Raw genomic sequence first — 17,840 nt, forward strand, 5'->3', positions numbered from 1 at the left:
AGCAGGGAGCCCGATGCGGGGCTCGATCCCAGGACACTGGGATCATGACCTGAGCCGAAGGCAGACGCTTAACGACTGAGCCACCCAGGCGCCCCTGATGTCAGAGATATTAAAAGGTGACAAAATGAGCATCTTAGAATCACTGAAATGTAGTATTCTTGCCAATCCTTAAAACATATCTACAAAGTAGGCATAATTGTATCACTTTACCTAATTGGATGTTGTCTTTGTAAAATAGTAGTAATAGTAATAGTTATAATAATATTATGTAACAAACTGCATAGATCCTCATTTAAGCATCACGCCGAGGTCTTGTGAGATAACTAGTCTTTATTTTATTTATTATTATTATTTTTTAGTAATCTCTATACCCAACATGGGGCTCGAATTCACGACCCTCAAGATCAAGAGTCACAGGATCTTCAAACTGAGCTGGGCAGGGGACCCGAGATAACTATTTTTATCCCCATTTTGTTGATGAGGAAATTGGGGATAAGGCTAAGTAGGTGATAACTGTTAAGTGACAGAGTTAAAGTAGGATTCAAACCCAAGTTAAGCTGAATCCTGAGGTCATGCTCTACCTACTCAGATAGGCTGCTCTTTATTAGTGTGGTGAAGAATCACTAATAAATATTGTACTTTCTTCAAAAGAAAACTAAATCTTTGTTTTGGAGTCATAGGAATAAGATGCTATTTAACGTTTACAATTACATGAATTAACTGCGTGTTTTGACATAGTGCACTATAATTTCCTAAAAAGTTCTTTCACTTTCGTAGGACTGCTCTCCATTTGGCCTGTGCCAATGGCCGTCCAGATGTCGTTGCTGTCCTAGTGGAGAGGAAATGCCAGCTTGACCTCTTTGATAAAGATTATAGGACTGCTCTGATGAAGGTATGTGGAAGCAGCTGGGTCTGCCTGAGATGGATTTGATTTAATTACTTAGCATGAAAACTTATTGCATTTAAACATAACAAATTGGTGAAACCTGTGGCATGTTTACTTTAAATTCCCAGAACTGACACTCTGTTTCTTGGTATAATACTGACAGGCTGTACAATGTCAGAATGAGAGATGCGTGACTATTCTTCTAGAACACGGTGCTGATCCAAATCTTACGGACATTGCTGGCAATACTGCTCTCCACTATGCCGCCGTTGGTTCGAATACATCAATAGCAGAGAAGCTGCTTTTACACCATGCAAATCTTGAAGTGAGAAACAAGGTACAGATCAACTGTATTTATAAACTATTTGAAATAATATATATATGTATATATAAATATTTTTAGCCACAAAACATTTTATTTACATATTATTTATATGTGTAATAAATACATATACTGAATTCTATACATCAGGTCCTGTCATCCTGGACACAACTCCAAAGCCAGGGCAGGGAGGGCTAGAGAAAGGTGATGCCCATGGAGAGGGCGAAGTCCTGTCTCCCAGCCCCACTTCCACCCCAGAAAGAAAATCTTCCCATTAGTGCTTGGGAGTGGATGGTGGGCTCAGAGCCCACAAAGGATTGAAAGCCTAGAGGGGAGTGGAGGTGGTGGAGGCTGGGTGCTGTGCAGGGGATTAGGAAATGGGTGCTGCTGGGAATGGGTGGGAGACCCTGACCCAGTGGGGTAACTTAGGTGAGTGCAAGTAGGAGGAGAAAGCAGCAGGTTGCAGTCCCTGGGCACTCCAGGCCCCAAGGTTCTGAAAATGAGAGCAAGGGGATCAGGTCATGACATCCTACAGGGGCATTTACTTGTGCTTGTAGCCACTCTTCCCGCCACGTACCACATTGGGGTCTCCCATTTCAGAGAGTAGTTCCTGCTCAGCCTTGTGTAGTTCCTCAGTGGGGTGGTAGCTGTACGTGGGGAGTAGTTGATGACCATGCTCCCCAGTCCACCTTCTGTTTCTGTGACATGCATTATTTCTACCACTGCCCTTACAGAAACACTGTTGGTTGACATAGGTAGGGTCAGTTTTTCATATTTGGAAGCTCCTGCATTCCCTGAATGAAAAGATTTTGAAATAACTTAATTGTCTAAGATTTCACTTTAATGATACTTTTTTTTTTTTTAAGATTTTATTTACTTGAGAGAGACAGAGAACAAACATGAGTATGGAGGAAGGGCAGAGGGAGAGGGAGAAGCAGGGGAGCCTGATGCAGGGCTGGATCCCAGGACCCCGGGGGTCATGACCTGAGCCAAAGACAGTCGCTTAACTGACTGAGCCACCCAGTTGCCCCAAAGCCACTCTTTTAATTCCGAGTCCATCTCCTCAGTGACCCATTTGGATCAAGAGTGCCTTATGTTGACATCTGGGATCCTGATACCATTGATAGAAGAGAATCAAGCATGTTTGTGTAACTTGGAGAAAACCTTCATCTTTTTCTTTTTTTTTTTTTTAAAGATTTTATTTATTTATTTGACGGAGAGACGGCGAGAGAGGGAACACAAGCAGGGGGAGCGGGAGAGGGAGAAGCAGGCTTCCCGCCGAGCAGGATGTGGGGCTCAATCCCAGGACCCTGGGATCATGGCCTGAGCCGATGGCAGACGCTTAACGACTGAGCCACCCAGGCACCCCGAAAACCTTCATCTTTATTGGAAAGCTCTCAAAACTATATCCCCAAATCTCTAATTTCTCAAATGTTAATGTTTGCCACAAAAAAGTATTGTCAAATGTGGATAAGCAAATTTAAACGGATTTCTTTTGTGCTAGATATATAGTGCAGTTTTGTAATATTTCTCAAACATAGATGATCATTGAATCTTTCTATTGGGGCACAGTACTTAGCTTCCAGCAAAGTGTATGTTCTTTGGAATGTAATTTAAAAAACACTACTCCAGAGATAATCATTTAGGTTGTTAACTCAATAAAAATACTTAAAGCATTTACTGCTATGTTTTAGATTTTGGAGATATAGAGAAAAAAAATAATCCCTTTCATCAAGAAGCTCTTGGTTTAGAGGGGGTGCAATAAAATAACTAGAGTATACCATAATAAATACTGTGATAGAAGCCAAGATTCTTGGAACCAGTCAATGAAGTGAGTTTTGGAGAATGACTGCAGTTAATCTGTTGAAGAGGTGGAAGAGGGCTATTTAATTTAGTTTTATTTATTTTATTTTTTAAAAAATATTTTATTGATTTATTTGAGAGAGAGAGAGAGAGTGGGCGAGAGAGCAGGAGCATAGGGGCGGGGCAGAGGGAGAGGCCAACTCCCCTCTGAGCAGGGAGCCTGACTTGGGGCTGGATCCCGGGACCTTGGGATCACGACCTGAGCTGACCTGAGCCCAAGGCAGATGCTTAACCGACTGAGCCACCCAGGTACCCTGTGGAGGGCTTTTTGAAAGAGAAGGAGTAGCTGGTGAAAGCACAGAAGGGTGAGATTACTTTCTATATTATATATTTGAGTTTAGAGGATCCTTTATAAGTTTTAAAATTCAGTATGGAAATATGTAATTTTGTAAATTATAAATTGTTTTTGCACTTTTACAGGATGAACTCACACCATTTTTACTTGCTGTGAGAACAAACAGCAAATGGTGGAATTTTTAATAGAAAAAGAAGCAAATGTACATGCAGTTGATAAGTTGCAAAGGTACAGTAGTTTTGGGTTTTTTTTTTTAAACCTTATATTGTTCTATAGTGGCACAGTTACTCAAGTCAGAAAGATTAACTTAATAAGAAGAGGATTCATTTATAATTATATAGTGAAAAATGTCAACATGTCATCAGTTAGGCAGAAAGCAATTATTCTGACGGGACAACATGAAGAACAGTATATGGTAGAATTTATATTCCTTCATATTATTGACTGATGTCATTTGCAGTGTTTTTTGTTTTTTTTTTTGCCATATGATTTTATATTAGCTAAAGGGGTTTCATATTAGTTTTATTAGTTTTATAAAGTGTGGACTCCTAACTTTTATTTTACTTTATGACACAATATTGGACTTCTTAACCCTTTTATAGTATTTTTGAAACTTCTACTTCCTATATATTTTCCTTAAAAGATGAATATTAAACATAAATAGGAGTTGCTTTGTCTTTTGGCTGACTCTTTGCTTTAAATTGCTTTTTGTTTTTGAAGAATACTGATGTTGGATGATCCCTAAGTGATTAATAATTACTATTACCAGATAATAAGGGCTCATCATCCTTTTTCATGTTCAGTATATTTTTTTTTGTTTTCATTGGTAAGGATAGAAGGATGAAAGATAACTTTAATTGAATAGACTTTTCCTTTAATGAGGACAAATCATAGGTGGGTGATAAAGAGAAAAGAGATGGGCTTTAGATTGACACAAGACTAGGTTTAATTCCTAGCTTTCCTACTTGCTGGGTGTGTGACTTTGGAAACATTACTTAATCATAACCAGATACATTTCCTGATATGAAAAGGAGGATAATAATATATCCTTCAAGGGTGGTTGTGTGTAATATTTTATATATATATATAGCATTTAATTTAGTGCCTACCACGTGCTTATCTTAGCATCATTAACTGCAACTATGACTGTTTTATTACCATTAGTATGAATACTGTTATTTTCAGCCTGCAAATAAGCTTTTTTATTTTTTTATTTTTAAAGATTTAATTTATTTGAGAGAGAGAGAGCGCATGAGCAGGGGGAGGGGCTAGAGCATGGAGCCAGATGTGGAGCTCGATCCCAGGACCCCAAGATCGTGACCTGAGCCGAAGGCAGATGCTTAACTGACTGAGCCACCCAGGCACCCCAACATCTTTGTTTTTTCTAACTAGTTACTTGGGTCTTGAGATGTTCGGTTTAGTAGAAGACCCTATACTTTCCCTTGAGGGCTATCTCCTATACCTTCCCCCTTGAATTTTCCAAGAACCTGAGGAGTTCCCTAAGACCAAAGAGACCATCTTTTTTCACAAGTCATTTGGAAGGAAAAGACATTCTTATCATTCCCTTGTTTCCTCTGATTCTACTACTACAGCATTGCCATTGAAACTGGTTCTGTGGGGCGCCTGGGTGGCTCAGTTGGTTAAGCGACTGCCTTTGGCTCAGGTCAAGATCCTGGAGTCCTGGGATTGAGTCCCGCATCAGGCTCCCTGCTCAGCGGGGAGCCTGCTTCTCCCTCTGACCCTCCCCACTCTCACACTCTCTCTCTCAAATAAATAAATAAATAAATAAATAAATCTTAAAAAAAAAAGTAAGAAAGAAACTGCTTCTGCAGTCTGGTCATGATTGACCTTTGCTCCTAGGATGCCCTTGCTGATCCACATTCCTCAGTCTTCATGGTGATCCACAGTTAGACTTCAAAGTTACAACTTTTTTTTAGTTTACTACATATGCTTATATGCTCAGCTTCCAAAGCACCAGCACCCTGTTCTGTCAGCTGGGCCTCCTGGCTTTAGCCACGCACACCCTTCCCTTCACACTCAAAAGCCTTACGTGAAGCCCATATGTTAGCCCAGACCTTCATGATGAATTATCCTTGTCTTTTCTGCTAGCAGATGGTAGTTGGGACCATTCTAAGCTGTTAAAGAGGTTCAAATAATGCTGCAGGAAGAGACTGGACTTCTCTTTCTCCTTTGTTACTAGACCTATATCCCAAGCCTGCTTTAAATCCTGTGGAGCGCCTTTTCTTATTAGGTGATGAAAGGTCTGATATTGCCCTTCCCAGAGTAGTGGGCATCACCTTTCCCGAAAGGCCATGTTTTGGGTTTAATATTTCATTAAATCCTCTTAACAACCTTGTAAAATAAGGCAGTAAGATGCCTGTTTTATAGAGGAAGACTTTGAGCCCAAGAGAAGTGGCTTGTCCAAGAGGAAATAGCTGTGAGACTTAGGACTTCTGAGTTCTAGACACTTTCCATTATGGCAAGCTAATTCTGATTTAGTAACTAATTACTAAATTACTAATTCATGACTGGTTCACCTTACTTTTTTTCTCCTTTAATTACATACTTAATAAAAAGTGTATAGAACTTACAAATTTGAAGTATATGGGGTACTTCAAGTTTTGATATTAGTTCTGATATTATTTGAAATACTCCTAAGAATTTGATATTTGGTAAATGTTTTTCATATTGGTATTAAAATAGTAACATTGTTTATCACCCTTTTTTAAATGTAGCAGTCGCCAACTAATTGCCGAACATAGAGAAGAAAAACTTAACAATTATTTGCAAAGTAAGAATGCAGGTAAGACTTTTCAGAGTGAATTACTTTTGGTGGTCCTAACATAGATGAAGTCAGAGTAAGGAAGTTTTGATAATGAAAGAGCAATGGGAAAAAAAAAAAACTAATGTGTAAATTGCATATGTATTTTTTTTCTTTTCTTTTTTCTTTTTTTTTTTTTTTTTTAGATTTTATCTATTTATTTGACAGAGAGAGATAGTGAGAGAGCACAAGCAGGGGGAGTGGCAGGCAGAGGGAGAGGGAGAAGCAGGTTTCCCGCCGAGCAGGGAGCCCGATGTGGGGCTTGATCCCAGGGTCTGGGGATCATGAACTGAGCTGAAGGCAGACGCTTAACCAACTGAGCCACCCAGATGCCCCTATTTTTTTTTCTTTCTTAATTTCTTTCTTAATAGTCTAGTATTCAGGATTATTTAAGAAGTTAATTGTAGGCATTGCTGTCATGAACAATGGGAAGAAATCAGAGGGAGAGAAACCGTGAGAGACTGGACTCCGGGAAACAAACTGAGGGTTACAGAAGGAAGGGGGTGGGGGGATGGGGTAACCAGGTGATGAGCATTAAGGAGGACACGTGTTATGATGAGCAGTAGGTGTTACATGCGACCAATGAATTGTTGAACACTACATCCAAAATGTACGATGGACTATATGCTGGCTAACGAACATAATAAAAAAAATTAAATAAAGTACCTCAGTATGAACAACAACAACAAAAGAAGTTAATTGTAGGTAATTTAAAATATGAGGCGGTATTGTCTGAAAAGAAATTCATTATTTTAGTCATGACCCCTAAAATCCCATATGATATCTTTGTGTAAATAAGAAAAAGAGATTTTTAAGTTAGTATGTTTTATGTTTTCTCTATAAGCATATTATAATAAATTGAACCTGTTATGAAAATGGATCTTTTAATTTTTACAAGTGGATTACATTTAGTAAATATTATTATATAGTGATTTGTCTCCTTAAAAAAGGAACTATCCTTAAAACTGGGGACTTTACAATACCTTCCTGGTATTGTAAACAAATGGCAAACAATAAGAACTGCAAAACTTAGCTAGTATGCAGCAATACCAATGAGACTTTTTTTTTTTAAGATAACTGTCTATTGGTTTTGCAATTTACCTATTTTCATTTGTTCACTTAACAAATAACTATCAAGTGTCTTTTAGTTCCTAACTGTTATTCTGATGTTGTAGAACGCAAACATTCAAAAAACACAATCCCTGCCCTCCAGGAATTTGTTACTATCATTGTCATTTTTATTATTTACTCTACTTTATTCAGTGCTTACTATGTGCCAAGTCCCCCAGTGCTTATGATTACCATTGTTATTTTTTTATTGGCATTTAATATGTTCCAGATACTATGTCCATAGTGAGGAATTAGAGTTTTAGGAGAGTGGGCAGAATTTAGGGTAAGTATGCAGACTGAATAGGAAGTTTGCCAGGTAAAGTGGCAGAAGGACGATGTTTGGCAGGAGAAACATCCATCAAGATTACATGTTTTGCAGACAGGACAGCAGTGCGAAGGCTAAGATGTACGAGTGAACTTTGGAGGATTTATGAGCAGTTCAGTTTTGCCAGTACAAAAAGTGTGCTATGGGAATGGTTGGAATGAGGTGAATACTTAGCTAAGGCAAGCTTATGAAAGTTTTTCAGTCCTATGGAAAGGAGTAGATCTTACCCTGTAGACCTTGGGAACTTTATCAGGTACAATGCTTTTAGCTGCAAATAATAGGTGACTTATAACAGTGACTAAAACAGGGGCACCTGGGTGGCTTAGTCAGTTAAGTGTTGACTCTTGGTTTTACACAGTCTCGGGTCATGAGATCAAGCCCCACATCACGTTGGCCTCCGTGCCCAGCATGGAGTCGGCTTGAAGATTCTCTTCCTCTGCCCTTCCGCCCATTCGTGCACTCTCTTGCACGCTTCTTCTCTTTCTCTCTCTCTCAAATAAATAAATCTAAAAAACAAAACAAAACAAAACAGTGACTAAAACAATAGGAACTAGAATTGTTTTGATGGTTCAGTGATGTCATCAGGATCCCAGTTGTCTCTTTTTCAGCTTTGAGGTTGGCAGTATTTCATGTCTCCCTTCCTGGTTGGCTAATTAGCAACAGCTCCAGGCCTAGTCTCACATGACAATATCCAATGACTGGAAGGACTGTTTTTCTTTATATGTTTCTTTCATTAATTAACTAATTATTTATTTAAGATTTTATCCATTGATTTGACAGAGAGAGAGACAGCGAGAGAGGGAACACAAGCAGGGGTAGTGGGCGAGGGAGAAGAAGGCTTCCTGCGGAGCAGGGAGCCCAACGCGGGGCTCAATCCCAGGACCCTGGGATCATGACCTGAGCCGAAGGCAGACGCTTAACGACTGAGCCACCGAGGTCCCCCCTATACGTTTCTTTTATTTTTTATTTATTTTAATTTTATTTTTATTTTTTTTTAAAGATTTTATTTACTTATTTGAGAGAGAGAGAATGAGAGAGAGCACATGAGAGGGGGAGGGTCAGACTGAGAAGCAGACTCCCTACCGAGCAGGGAGCCCGATGTGGGACTCAATCCAGGGACTCCAGGATCATGACCTGAGCCAAAGGCAGTCGCTTAACCAACTGAGCCACCCAGGCACCCCTATATGTTTCTTTTAAATAAGAAGAAAACTCAGAGGCTTGCAGTGAATTTCCTCTAACATTTTATAGGCTAGGTTATATCGCATGCTTGTTCCTAAATCAGTCACTGGTAAATCAGGTAGTGTGATTAGCTTAGAATAATCATTTCTCCTTTTGAAGCTGGGGTGAGGCCACCTTCTTTGTGTATGGGGACAATAAATATCCAAATAAGGTTGTAGTTCTCCAGGAAGAATGAAGAATTGCGGAATGGCTACTGGGGAGGGAGCCAGCAGTATTTGATGCAGGGATTCATTGGGGAATTTGAAGCAGAAGGGTAGTAAGATTAGATTTGAATTAGGGCCCTCTGGTTATGGCATAAAATAGGGATCACCAAGCTTTTTCTTTCAAGGGCCAGATCGTGACTATTTTAGGCCATGTGGTTTCTCAACTACAATTACCATTGTAGTGTGAAAGCAGCCATAGCAATATATAGGTGAATAGATGTGACTGTGCTCCAATAAAACTTTATTTACAGAACCAGATGGCAGGTCGGACTTGGCCTGTGGCCATAGTTTGCTGGCCCCTCATGTGGAGGATATATTGAAGGAAACCATGTAAAGAGACTGGAAGACAAAGGAAGCTTATATTTCCTTAGCCTAGTATCAGTCCATTATGAAATTTTCACCCTTCTATACTGAAAAAGTCAGGAGGCTCAGTTTATTCAATTTAAAATGTTGTTCTTTTTCTAGGCCTTATGTCTTTCTCATTTTTTAAAATTTAAACAGTTTTTTAAAAGGTTTTATTTATTTGAGAGAGAGAGAGAGATAGGGATCACAAGTGGGGCAGAGGGGCAGGGGCAGAGGGAGAGGGAGTAGCAGACTCCCCACTGAACAGGGAGCCCGATGCGGGGCTTGATCCCAGGGCCCTGAGACCATGACCTGAGCTGAAGGCAGATGCTTAACTGACTGAGCCACCCACGCGCTCTCTTTCTCATTCATTTTGCTTAAAAATTTTTTATTCATTGAAGAAATAACAATAATAGTTGGTGGCTTTTTTTTCCCCTCTGGAAGTCATCAGTTAAGAGCTCATGTTTGAGTAGGGCAGTGGCGGGGGAAATATAAAGCAGAGACAGAAAAGAAGTATAGTTAATATGATTTCATGATTATTGAATGTAAAAAGTTAGGGGAGAGAGGAAATCTAAGAAGATTCATATGTTTCCAGGTTGTACACTAGCATTTAAATTGGACATGAAGAATGAGTAGGACTTTATCGGATGAAGAGAGGAGAGCGGTGGGAGTAGGGAAGACCAGGTTTTTTTCTGTATATGTTGAATTTGATGGAATGTCCATGTAGTATATTTTCAGTAATTGGATAATCGAATACTAGGAGTTTCTACCTGGAGATAGAACTTCAAGGTTGGAGGTGCAGATTTGAAATAATCTGATTAGAATTATTAAGCAAAGTGATAGCTTGAACAAAGATTGAGCTTGTCCATGGTGGAGAAACATATAGAATGAGAAGGAGGCCAGTGAACAAACCCTGGGAATACCAATATATAAGGATGGATGGAGGAGTAGGAGTTAGTAGAGAAGACTGAGGAGTGACTGGGGAAACGTAAGAGAGGAATTAGAGGAAGTGATGTTGAAAAAATTAAAAAAAAATATTTCAAGGAGGCGTATTACTGAAAAGAAAGAAATTACTGAAAAGAAAGCTGGATTTAGCTTTTAAAAGCTCTTTGCTGGTAACCTTTTCAAAAGAATTTTTGAGTTGTAAGATCTATTATTTACATGATTGGTACTTTCTACGTCCAAATATGGAAAAATAATACATCAAGTAAGGTCTTATGTAACTTTTTTGTAACCTGCAGTATCTACCCGGACAGGGTCAAGGGAAAATGGTCTAGCCTGGTGAGTAGACTTGCCAACATTTTTCCATAATTGTCAAAACCTAGGAGTCAAGTTTGAGGAAAAGTGTTGTCTTTCTTACCTGTTTCTGGTGGAGATACTTGAGTTTTTCCTCAAGTCCTTGATACACTCTTCTGGACGAATACGAAAACAAAAACAGCAACAGGCAGGAAGCCACTGTCAGGCCCTATCTCTGATATGGAATCATGATGCAGCTGTATTTTGAGAGTTTTAAATTTTGATCAGAAATAGTTTACAGACCTGCAGTTTGGAGGCTTTTGACCTCTTTTAAATATTTTATGGCAGAAAACTAGTATAATACCGAGGAGAAAATATAAGGTGATACGCTGAATATACTAGTCTCACTAGTTCAGGAATTCTGTGTCAGTAAAAACAGTCAATACCTGACTATTTTGGTTAGTGCTGTCTCTCTTGATCCCCTTTTCATTTGCCTTCTTCTCATATCTCCACTTTTACTGCTCCTTTCTGAATTTCATCTCTAAAGAAAGTGCTAAGGAAAATTGTCTTGGAATCCAACACTATTAGAACACATTTCTACCATATGTATGTTTGACATATATGTGTATTTCCTTCTAAGGTAATGGGCTACCTAATCTAAAGTGTATCTCATATTTTATTAGTTTCTTGTGCTAAATTTCTTTGTATCTGTATCACAGTGACAAAGTTAGGGATGATGGTCTGCCAAGACTGAAAGCATTTTCTGGATTGTCAGAAATTTTTATCTGATACACTTTTAATGTGACATGCTTTTATATTTTTTTCCAGAAATTGGTAAACTGTGACTTAACAAGAATATGTGGCCAATTAGATTACCAAGTTTTTAACCATCTATGTATATAAGATAACTCACTTTGTTTTCCCCCAAATGAGCCCTATTGATCTTTAATGATCAAATCCTCTATTTTCAGGGTGGAGTGGATAACTCATCTTATATTTTGGATGGAGTATTTTTGGCTTTTTTTTTTTTTTAGAGATTTTATTTATCTACTTGACACACACAGAGATAGCAAGAGCAGGAACACAAGCAGGGGGAGTGGGAGAGGGAGAAGCAGGCTTCCCGCGGAGCAGGGAGCCCGACGTGGGACTCGATCCCAGGATCCTGGGATCATGACCTGAGCCGAAGGCAGACCCTTAACGACTGAGCCACCCAGGCGTCCTATTTTTGGCTTTTTGACTAGTTTGTCAACAACTGCCTTTAATAGGTGAACTATGTTTTTAATTCTATAAGAAATTAAGGAAAAGACTGGAAACAAAACTCTATAATCAATAGTGTGTTGTTAAACTGTGTATGATAGTTATATATTTTTCTATAATTATCCCAGTTACCTTATTGATTCATAACTACCATAAAAATGGTACTAAGCCCTATTTATTTATGTATTTATTTTCTTTTAAGATTTTTTTTTTTTTATTTATCTGACAGAGAGAGACACAGCGAGAGAGGGAACACAACTAGGGGGAATGGGAGAGGGAGAAGCAGGCTTCCCGCTGAGCAGGGAGCCCGATGTGGGGCTCAGTCCCAGGACCCTGGGACCATGACCGGAGCTGAAGGCAAACGCTTAACGACTGAGCCACCTATGCACCCCGAATTAAGCCCTATTTAGTTGGAGAAAATCTTTGTGATCTTTTCATTTTTTTTTTTTTTTTTTTTTAAAGATTTTATTTATTTATTTGAGACAGAGAGAATGAGAGAGAGAGAGCACATGAGAGGGGAGAGGGTCAGAGGGAGAAGCAGGCTCCTTGCTGAGCAGGGAGCCCGATGCGGGACTCGATCCAGGGACTCCAGGATCATGACCTGAGCCGAAGGCAGTCGCTTAACCAACTGAGCCACCCAGGCGCCGATCTTTTCATTTTTTTATAGGAACTTTTATACTGTAGAACATATTGATAATTATCAGGATTCTCTTTTTTTTTCCTGATTAAAATAAGATTGTTGCTTGTTTGACATTATTTTCTGATCATTATGTCATCTATTCTTTTTATGCCTTTATTCAGATGGGTATGGAAATACAGGAATCCCCATGGCAAATACTAAGAAAAACAGACTCAAGGAAAGGTGTTCTGTGAAATAACCTTCTGACTGTAATCATGTATAAAACATCAACCCAAATCATAAAAATTTCATATAATGCAGTTGTATTAGAGGCTCCCAGAACGATACCCAGATTTGGTTATTCACTAGAAAAACTCACAGGTCTTAGCATATTTGTACTCATGCCTTTGGTTTATTACAGTGAAAGGATACAAAGCAAAATCAGCACAGAGGAAAGGTGCATGGAGTGAATTCTAGAGGACACCAAGTGCAGGCTTCTAAGAATCCTCTGCCTATGGCTGTGCTTAATTCCTCCAACATCAAGTTATGTGCTTAATTCCTCCAGCATCAAATTATGACAACACATATGAAATGTTGTCTGCCAATACAAGAATCTTATAGAGACTCAGTGCCTGAAGTTTTCTGGAAATGATAATCATGTAGGCCTCTTCTCCCTAGCATATACCAAAATTCCAGGTTCCCTAATGGAAATCAAGTATACAGGATAAGACACCTGGTTTGTACCAACACTTAGGCACAGCCACTCTTACCAGCTATGGAATGGTGGGAACCCTCCCCAAATCCAAGTTCACGGATACCAACCAAGGGCCAGCCATTCAAGTGGGATCTAATGGTGGCAGTCTTTGGCCTGCTCTATGGAATCTTTTTTGCACAGGAATTATAGCCCTGACTTAATTTTTGTTGTTGTTTAAGATTTTATTTTAACAGCAAGTAATATGATGGTATCACATGGTACTGGTTTCAGTAGCATGATCTGTATTAAATTGAAGTGCTGGTTACTTTTTTGACTTTTGGTGAATATTTAACAGGTATTTGTACATAAATTACTGGGGCAATATTAGGTAATTATAATCTGTTCTTTTATCTTATTAAACTTTCATTATGATTCTTAGATTAAACCATGATTTCTGATTTAAAATTAGAATAAAAACTCTTAATTATATAGATAATCCAGTTTTGTTTCATATGGTAGTGAATCCCTGTTTATAAGATTCGATTATATAATTGTCCATTATTTTCTTGCCTAAGTATGCAATTAAAATTATTTGCTTTATGTATTTTCATATACTTCAATTTGGTGGATAATACCTGTATTCTGTTACTTCGGTCTTTATCTTAATTTTCACGGTGGCTGTATCTTACTTTAATACATGGTGATCGCAGGCTCAATGGATACCTTTTTTTTCCTTCACGATCAATAGACCTTACTTTTTTAGAACATTTTCAAGTTAACAGCAAAATATAGCAGGAAGTACAGAGTTTCCATTTACCCCATGTTCCCATACACGCATAGCCTCCCCTGTTGTCAACATCCTGTGCCACAGTGATACATTGTTTTATTTACATTAACTCATCTTTATCATCCAAAGTCCATAATTTACATTCCGGTTCAGTCTTGGTGTTGTACATTCTATTGGTTTTAACAAATGTATAATGACATGGAATACTTTCACTGCCTTAAAAGTCCTCTGTGCTGTGCCTATTCATCCCTCCCTTTGCTGCAACCCTTAACTCCTAACTTGAAAAGTTTTGCTTTTTCCAGAATGTCATATAGTTGCAATCATACAGTGGATATCTTCTTGAATGTTTATTTTTTATATTTATTTTATTTTATTTTATTTTTTTAAGATTTTATTTATTTATTTGAGAGAGAGAGAGAGAGAGAGAAAACTCGAGGAGGGGGAGGGGCAGAGGGAGAGGGAGATGCAGACACCCCCGCTGAGCAGGGAGCCCGATGCGGGGCTCGATCTCAGGACCCTGAGATCATGACCGGAGCTGAAGGCAGATGCTTAACCACTTAACCGACTGAGCCACCCAGGCACCCCTCTTCTTGAATGTTTAAAAAATTAAAATTCCAAGGTAATTGAATGTAGTGATTCAAGATATTCTTTGTCCTTTGTTTTGTTTTGTGTTCATCAGTGTAGGATCTGATGACATATGCCTTACAGACTGAAAAAAGTGTGATTTCTACAGACATTTGTCACATAATGGGGAGGGTTGAGAACAATGACATCATGTACTACTACCTAGCACTAACCATTGGTACCATCCTGGTCTAAGAGGTGGGTCCAGATAGACTCTCTAGCAATGAAAGTAGATAGTCTCAAGAGGTTATACCTTATATCACTAAAATCACTAAATCTTTCATACTTACCTGCAATTGGAAATAAGGCCAGAGAGAGTCTGTTTGCTATGTTTTGCCATGCTGCAAAGTACAGTGGCTATAGACCAAATTTGTGATGAGATGTTTCATCCTAAACTTAACAGTCTCTGCTGAAGAGCTGGAGAAGTTCTGTTGTGTTACAGCAGAATAAATACAGTCTCTTTTAACTGCTCCTAGTCGTGGAAGTCCAGAAGAATCATGTTATTTAGGTTTGACATTGTCGGTCTATGATAATGATTCTGCTAATGATACCATTTTCTGTCAGTCTCATAGGGTTTGGTTACAATTATGGTCATTATAAACATTCACTTGGAGGTATCTGATTCTGATAAATACCATTCTTTTCTTGCATTTGGTAAATGTAGAGGAGAAAGTAAGATTTCTTAATGCATTACCTGCCTACCAATAATATAATTAATACTCATTCCAGTGTGCTTTCCGATGTGGTCTTGAAGGAATACTTTTTAACAAATCATCAGTCTTATACTTTTAATATTCTGTATTTTTCTATTGTTGATTTAAAATGTATTTTGCTTTTTTCTTTAGTGGTGGATAAGAGTTCTGAAGAAGAGTCTTTAAGCAGGTAGGATTTTTATGGAGTCTTTAAAATTATGTGTTAACTAAGGGAATGCAGAGAAAAGCATTGGTTGAGTTCTGCTCTGGGCTAGACACTATATTATGTGCTTGACACTTATTACTTATGTAGTCATTACAATAGCTTCACAAAGTAGCTCTGCTATTATAGCCTATTTTTTATGAGTCAGCTGTGGTGCAGGGAGGTTGATTAATTGACCTGTGATTGCATAGTTAATGAGTAGCAGACCCATGATTTGACTGTCAGCCTGTGTGACTCCCACCTCCATTCTTTTGTCCCTCAGCAGCACTGGGATTAAGATACAGATCCTAGTCAGATCAACTCAGTCAAATTCAGTTATGTGTTAACCCTAATTTAGAGTTTTCTTAAGAAACCAGGTTAGTTCAAGCATTTGTCTGAATATATTTGACAACTAGTGATAACTAGAGGTAATTACTGCAGTGGTAACTAGTCTCTTGTTTTTACTGTCAAAGATTTTAGGGTGGATCTCAGTTACCTATGGCCACAGTACATAGCTTTTACATAAGCAAGACCTAATCAGGCAAATTCTTAGATATAGTGATGTCTGCTCTCCTTGAGATGAATGATTTTTCCAGAAGTGAAGGATATGTAATCTAGGTGTAGACCATGTTGCATTAATTAAATTTATCATCTATTTAGAGGATATTTCTAAATGATTCTCTATTTACTGACTTCCCAGTCTAGTTTTCCCTTTAGGCTAGTACCCTTGACTAATTCTGTGAAGCTTCTTTTTTTTTGTAGACCTTTTTCTTTTTCTCCATGACTTTTCTATAGTCTTTTCTTGATTTTTTTTTTTTACTTTGTTCTCTGCTTTTCTTGGTGTTTCTTTTAGTCCAATAATTGTTTCCATTTCTGCCAGCTAAATAGTCGCTGTTTTTCTATAGACAAAATCAAAAGCACATAGAATTTCAGGATCTTAAGGAATCTTAGAGATGAATTAATCAAAATACCCTCTGGTACTGCAACCTATGTTTAACATCCTCACCAAGTGGTTGTTTAAATGGAGAACTTGAAACTCAAAAGAGATTAAAAGTGACTTATTTGGATATGATAAGTGACAGAAATGAGATTTAAATTCAAGTTTTTTCCTTTTTTCTCATCTTGTAGGTAAATGTTTTAATAATTGAAAGATGGGGAGGGGGTCTTGTGAACACAGTGAAGGGGGGTAAGGAAGGAATTAGCAGGAGAGGCCAAGTTTCAAGAAGAATAACACTGGGTTGGATAGTTTTAGAAAAGATGTCAGAATATTGGGGTTTATGATAAGTTAGATAAAGATGAATTATAGGAATGAAGGATACACACACACACACACACACACACAAAGGAATGAAGGGCACAGGATATTGGGAGTTGTTTAGAAAGGCATATTAAAATAGAGGGTTGAAGAGAATCTTGAGCAGCTTTTTTGTTTGTTGGTTTAATTGAATGAACTAGCATACTTCAGGTTTTCTGTTGAGAGATATTAAAATCGTTTGAGCCACTGGGAAGAATCTTTTTACAGCATATAAGAATGTGATATCATCTCCTTCCACCCCAACTTACAGAGAGTGGCTTAGATCCTCTTGAGTAATAGGCGGAATGGAGATTCTACACAACATAGATGTATGGCCCAAGGTAGCGGTCTCCTCACTCCACCTCTTTTCTTAATTCTCTGAAGCCCTGCCCATGTACATGTAGGGTTTGGTGGGGTACGACTGGCTGTCAAATCAGTAACAGAGTTTTATTTGGGTAGTTGGTAACATGTCTACGTTGAGATGACTACATGGATGACTGAAACTCCATTTCGCTTGTTCTCCAGGAGCAGGAAATGGCTCTTACTCTTGGTCATTTGAGCCTATCCTTGTTTTGGGAGTCTGTGCTTTCATAGGCTAAAGACTTAAAGGTTGGAGAGTACCACTGAGCCCTGCAGAAGAGTCATAATAGGAGTGGGAACTCACAGAAAGAAAATATTAGGCAGTGTATAGGGAAATAGAGGCACAGCTACCCGGACTCTGTTTTTATAGCAGTCTCTCTTCTTGGGTATCTAGTGCCTGTGAAGGTTTTTAAGGTCTTGCTAGTTTATGTAGACCTAAATAAGGCAGGACCTGTGAAGGAAAAAATTTGAACCTTATAATTTTTAATCTTTTAATCTGGGAATAGTATTCCCACTAATAACATAAATTTGTTCTTTAACATTTATATATTTATTTATTTCTTTTAATTGAAGCATAGTTGACACAAGATGTTATGTTAGTTTCAGGTGTACAAGGTAGTGCTTGAACAACTCTATATGTTACACCATGCTTACCACAACTGTAGCTAC

At 38.3% G+C, this 17,840-nt stretch overlaps 1 pseudogene across 1 annotated transcript in view; it reads left to right on the plus strand.

The window, feature by feature from the left end:
* The window catches only part of LOC118533186 (ankyrin repeat domain-containing protein 26-like), an 84,743-nt pseudogene that overhangs the window by 2,804 nt on the left and 64,099 nt on the right, over window positions 1–17,840 (plus strand). Inside the window, exons 2-6 of the transcript XR_013449015.1 lie at window positions 778–892; window positions 1,050–1,223; window positions 3,492–3,594; window positions 6,102–6,169; window positions 15,469–15,505. The product of XR_013449015.1 is annotated as an ankyrin repeat domain-containing protein 26-like (transcript). The remainder of the gene's footprint in view (window positions 1–777; window positions 893–1,049; window positions 1,224–3,491; window positions 3,595–6,101; window positions 6,170–15,468; window positions 15,506–17,840) is intronic.

This window comes from Halichoerus grypus, chromosome 6 (genome assembly GCF_964656455.1).
Source record: "Halichoerus grypus chromosome 6, mHalGry1.hap1.1, whole genome shotgun sequence".
NCBI lineage: Eukaryota > Metazoa > Chordata > Mammalia > Carnivora > Phocidae > Halichoerus > Halichoerus grypus.